Raw genomic sequence first — 6,578 nt, 5'->3', positions numbered from 1 at the left:
TCTGTATAATTTTGAAGGTGTTAGCGATAATCTTTAAAATGTTGATCAGTTTCAGAAATGTTGAAGAGACCACCTTAGTTGTAACTGAATCAGAAGCTGAGGTGAAACTTGAGGACAGTGGAAAGTCTCAAAGAAGATCCATATTTCCAGAACTTAGCTATGAATAAACTGCTTGAAAAGTCAGTCTAGTGAGCTTCAAAGTTATTTGTCTCTGTTTTTCCTCTGTTCATTTTTCTACATTTAAGTTTTTGAGGCTGCAATCCAATTAAGATTTGTGTACTTGCTTAATTTTACCACTGATAACTCCACTGAAATAAATCTACCTCTGCAGTGAGACACATGCATCAATATTTGTAGATACAGCAGTAAATATTACAGGAATCAAAGGCAGATGGTAAATAGTCTTATAATCTGTTAAATACATATTGGCTTACGCTAAAATAATGTCTTTAAAATGGGCTTCATCATACTTGAAAGGGTCCAGAGATCAGCCACAGAAAAAATTAGAAGTTGTCTTTTTTTTTAAATGAAATAAGGAGGAGGTCAGGAGAATTATTTCACCTATGAAAGACAACTACCAGGATCATGACAACAGCCTAGAGATGTGTGCATGTGTTGTTAAAAAAAAAAATGCATGCCATAGAGAGAAGTCAGAAAATAATGAGCTTTCCAGCTACAGATTTCTTGGTTACATTTTCAGGTAGCCTTGCTATTTCACATATTTTTGGGATATCTCAGATATTTCAGATAGCCAAAGTGTCTCAGGAGGTTATGCTATCACTGAATTTTGTAAGAACAGGTTTGAGAAACATCTGTCAGGCACATCTGGGCATATCACTGTTTAGGTTACCTCTGGAGTTTCCCTCCTCCTCCTCCTCCATTTCTACATGGTGTAGCTGCATAATTTCTTTAATATTTATCTAAAGATACTTTGAGAGATACAGTTACCTATAAACTAAATACTTACTGGGAAAAATATGAAAACAAGCTGGCGAGTGTGATATTCAGAACAAGTTTATCATTGTAAGTAAATGAAAGACTAGTTCCGTGTCTCTGTTAGGGACAGTGGAGGACAAGAACAACAAGGAATATCATCAACAAGAGCAAGCAGATGCACTATGAGATGTCTGCAGGAGGATTTAGAAACAGAACATTCATTTATTTGACAGGAAAGACGGACACAAGTCCTAGAACATGCAAAGAACAATCCAAATATCTAAATTGTCCACACTGTCTAAATTACATTTGTCATATTCCACAAACAATAACCACAAAAATTTAAAGGTATAGAACAACAGATGTCCCTAGATTATAAGTCAACAAATAGAATGGAAAGAACAGGGATTCACTTTGTAACGAGCACCAGTATCATCCCTTAGCTACATATATTAAAGGTTTATCAGGATTTAAAAAAAAATAAAATTGTGATCTCAGTACTAATACTTTGAAAATTAGTCTTTTTTCAAATTTATGCAGTAATTCTCCAGCTTTAAAATAATACTCATTTTGTAATTTCTAGGTCAGTGCAGGGAATATATGCACCCTTCCTAAAGACTGCTGTTTATACAGCTATCAGTACGGTAGGGTTTTTTTTATTATTCTAAAGTCATAAACCATTAAGATAGTGTAAAGTACGTATGTCTGCTTCTATTAATATGCTAGTGAGATAAACTGAGATACATTGTGCTGTAAAGGCTACAGTTTTGCAACTGGTAGTAGCTTTCTCTGGTTGTACATTTTTGCAGTTAACTCCATATTTGGACATTCACTCTTTTACCACCGTTACCTCTTTTCCATGAAAATCATTGTAGGAGAGGGTGTTTCTAGCCAAGGTACTTGAAAAAGAGTTTCACAAATTTTGCCTTGCAAGTACATTGCCAGAACAGTACCTGTCTTCCCTCTGAGGCATTTCTGGAGGCAGCAGTAGTCCCACCATAGGAACTGAGTTGTATAACCCCGCTTTCACAGTCTTCTAGGTTATTTGCTTATTGTTACATTTTTTGTTCGTTTGTTTGCACTAAAGTGGTCTGAAACACAGATCCCATTTAAAATAAACAGGTAAACACTCACAGAATACGCAATTTCAGTAAAACAAGGAGCTGAAGGCAGCACTAATCATCCATGTGCCATTCACTTCAGGAGACACTAAACCCACAGAACTTGCGTACAACGTGCAAGGCAGCAATACAGGACAGAGACAGTGCTGTGTTGGGATTTTAATATTATAAAGCAGAGCTGTCTTCTCTTTAATTGCAGCCAAGGCAGCTATGCTCCTTTACATCTATAGCGTCTCTGGAGGATTATTCATGACACAATTTCTGCCTTGCCAAGCTGTTCTTTAAATAGTTACCTGGCTTACTAATGTATGCTCCAATGTAATGGCTACCTGTATACATTTATGTATTCTCTATTTACTTGCTCACCTGGTGTGGCATGTAAAACTGCTGCAGACGATCAGATCTCATTACTGGCTACCCTCAGCAAATCTTCAATATTAATCAAACATTCTATGATTACCAGTTATCAAGTTCGTATGTGCATCTTATACAATCACAGTAAAGCCAATTACAGGGGAAAATTCTAGCTATCCATTGTGCAGTCTTTGGAGGATTTTGATGCTCTCTCTGCTGTCTGGATAGACTTTGTTGTTGTTGTTAAGATACCACTCAACAATGGAAAGTCTAAGACTGTTTCTTCTATTATTCACATGCAAATATTTATTCATGCAAAAAAAAAGCCCAAACAAAAATAGCAGGAAAAACTCAAAAGTACATAATTAACTTTGAATGAGATTTTATGCTTAACATCTGTCTGGTTTTAAAGAAAAGGTGGAATGTATGTGCCATTTGAGAAAGGAGTCATAGTCAGGGAGCGCATGTGAGACACCTCCATTACTACCTACTATCTTGTATTTTTATTAGAAAGTGCCATCAGTGTTTTACAAACAACACTAAAACCGCCCCATTCTGAAGAACTTCCAGAGTAGGTTAGAGGCAACAGCTGAGTTTAACAGAGAGAAATAAATGAAGAAAGCACAATGTAGCAATGCGTTAATGATGAAAACTGCCTAATTTCTTGGATATAACAGCAGGAGGATTTAAAGGGGAACAAGGATGCTGTTCTGCAAATCTGTATAAAGACAGGCTTCCTTGTACAAAAGGAGATATGAGTAGATTGACATCCACAGAAATATAATTTTTATGTAGTGCAGGTGGTGGACCAGTAGTAGGACCGAGGACCAGTGGGCTTAAAAGGCTGGCATGCTGTAGTTTGTCGTGAGTAACAGATGACAGAAGGGTCACAAAACAGATTATCAAGTAACCCTCTTTTAACGGTTCAAAAATATTTGTAACAGGTATTTCTAGAAGGTTTGTTAGATGGAGTAGAAATGGAGAGCCACTAACAGATGCAAGCTCAGGTACACTACTACAGCATTACCATAGAATAATTATCAATAATACTATAGTAACCCATCAGTGTAGATACAAGTTTGTTTTTCTAGGTAAACTATAGAAAAAGAATACCCCAGACAACAATAGCTAAATTACATGGTGGTTAAATAGCCAAATACAGGAAGGGGGTATTTATGAACATGAATGAATACATGTGGGCTACCGCAGTATGGAAGTGTAATTAAATTATTTGCTTCTCTTTGCTGTGCCAGATCGTAATTGCGTGGTTCTGTTTGACTTTCAAGTTACTCATTAATGGATGTATATGCCACTAAGGTTGCTGCTTTACTGACACACGTAGCATCCTTACTGTTGCAGAATCTGAGTCGGAGGTCAAACTTGCAAACTGCAGCACATTAAATAATCAACATTATGAGTAAACCCCAAAATTTATGCTACAAGAGATAGATGAAGCTGAAATAACAGTTTCACAGAGTAGACTTGAAAAAGAGAAAGCAAGAGCCAAGGAAAGAAACCAAAAAGCATTTGAAAGCACAGCAGAGGGGTTTACATTGTGAAAGGTTTAGGGTGTAACAAACTGGTGGAGGATCCCATTTTCCTCTCAAATATAATCACAGAATTGTTTCAGGCAATAGAAGTCCAGTAGCATTGCCACAGAATTCCAAGGAATAATGATGAGTGTAGTAGCCATGATATAAAACCTCCTTCCAACCCACATAAAACAAGCAAACTGTAAAGAAGGGAGAAGTTATGCCACCAGCACTAGCCAATCAAAACACATTTAGGTGACTTGGAAGATAAATATTTTCTTCTACAAAATTCCATAATTTGTTGGATGTCTTAACACTGACTCGAAAGCACACTCCCAGATCTTTAAATTTAAACAATGACGTTTCTCCTACCTTGTCGGTCTGCTGAGTTTGAAAAATTGTTTTATGTAACGAGTCAGTCTGGACTTTTGTTATTTCAAACAAGTTGGTGCACATGCCCCTTCACAGCCAAAGTGCTTAAATTTTAGTTAACTTTTGGTATGTAACAGGATCACAGTATAAACTAAACCTGAGTATCAATAATTTAGATTATGTATTATTTTTGGATGTCTCCAAATCCACAGTCATACTGTTCTCTCAGTCTAGACCCCCTAGTGGGGTCATATTAATTGTACTTTGTTACCTTCACTTAGTTATTTCTAAATCCAATTTAAACTTGCCCTCCTCTTTGCATGAACTCTGACAAAGTTCAGTTGAGGCTTTCTTTGTGTCCTAACAACATCGGTATTCAGAGTCAGTGACTACAATATCATCTTACCAGGACCTCTGTTTTCTTAGAATTATTCTCACTGTTTAACAGTCTTGGTTATATCTGGCTTGTAATTATTTGAACATTATTTTATGATATACAGTATAACAATTATTATACCATATGTTTATGTATTTAAATAGCTATTGCACCTACAACTATAATTTATGGAAGTAAAAGAGATTTGATTGGAGGCATTTAACTTTGCCCAAGTAATTACCTTCCGCTAAGACTGTACAGATAGGCTCTCCAGAACATTTGCAAGGAAGAAAAGCTGAAAAATAAGTGCTGAAATGTCAGAAGGGTAAGCAAAATTTCTCAGCGTTGTTTGAAACATCTCTTCACTGAAAAAGTCATAGTGTTAGTCGTAATTTTTGCCTTTTCTGACTTCCCTCAAATCCATCTTCTGAAAGATCTTTTCAAGTTGTGAAGTTACTCCTTTGGAATTTTCAATGCTTTCTAAATTCCCATGCTTCTTCCTGAAAAGGGGACAAATTTGAAACTAACAGGTTATGAGGTGAGAACAGAACTTACAGGTAATTTGCTATTGAAGCTGCTTTAGTTTAAAAGAAAAATGAAAACTGCTTCTCTGCCTTTGATTTCATCTACTATATGACAACAATTGAAATCCTAATCAAATATTGTACAAAAAGAAGATACTTAAATCAGAGCAAGCTAGCCACTCCCAGGTGTTGATAGCACTGTGCCTGATGTACCATTCAATGCTTAACAAAACCCCCATGAACCAACTGCAACAAAGAAAGAATTCAGCTCTACTTGTAGAATTTCTGTAGTAGGTTTAGATCCTTATCCAACGCCTCTTACTGTGTACCGCATTAAGTTATTCCAAGAACCACTTGCCTTGAAGTCCCAAGTTTTTAAAGACACTAGAAAAAAGGCACTACTAGAAATTATAACCATCAGGAGGGCATAAGGAACCAGAGAAATAGAAACTGGGGGTAGTTTAATGCTTTGCTGAGCTGTAATGCTGCTGGAATTGCCACCCCAATGTCACTGTGCCTTTCTAGTCTAGAAGACCATCTTAATGAGTAACGACAGTATCCTTCAAGGATTAATCCCTTCACAGACACTTGCTGGTTTGCCATGAGGAGGAAGAGCAAAAATCCTCAACTTTCAGTCTTGTAGCCTAGTAGAAACACACAGAACTATTAAAAAATGACAGTTCCTCAAGATTAAGTTTCCTCAGTATGGAATTCAGCTTAACTAAGGAGGTGGCCACGGAGCAGAGTAAAAGCTTTTATTTCACTGAGGAAACCTGAATTATGTCCAAGAAAATGGCACCTCCTGTCCACAGACTTCCAAGAAATAATGCACTTACCCCAAAGTTCATCTGTCTCTGCTATCGCTCATGGTCTGAAACATGGTTCTGCCACACTAACCTGTTATTTTGCCACCAGTTTAGCAAAAGCCCTATGGCAAACAAATCCTTTCTGGGTAATCATTTAGCTATCCCCGTTCATTTGCGAGACATCTGGATCCATGAAGTGTACTGCACCTTGCTGCTGCTAGGAAACATGCAGTGTTGTGCAAGCTTATTCCCGCAGGGATAAAGGCAGCATCTCGGAAAGGTTTGTATGCAGCGGTGCAATGGCAGAAAGCAAGATTTTCTCCATGTGCACCACTCTCAAGGCAAACATGGAGCTTTCAGCCCTGTTGTTTCCACAGTCTGCTTAGCAAGGAACCTCATTATCCATTTGTGCAAGAGAAGCATTGTCTGACAAGAACGTCTGATAAAGTGCACGAGGACCTGACTGCACTCCGAGAGCTGGGTCCCGTTCTCTGGATTCCAGCTGCAGGGCAGCAAGAGCCCACCATGCACTGTCTGGTCACGGTGAACCATTACTG

This window comes from Falco peregrinus, chromosome 8 (assembly GCF_023634155.1).
Source record: "Falco peregrinus isolate bFalPer1 chromosome 8, bFalPer1.pri, whole genome shotgun sequence".
Lineage (NCBI taxonomy): Eukaryota > Metazoa > Chordata > Aves > Falconiformes > Falconidae > Falco > Falco peregrinus.
The sequence above is the reverse complement of the archived record's forward strand: the minus strand, read 5'-3'. Positions refer to the sequence as shown.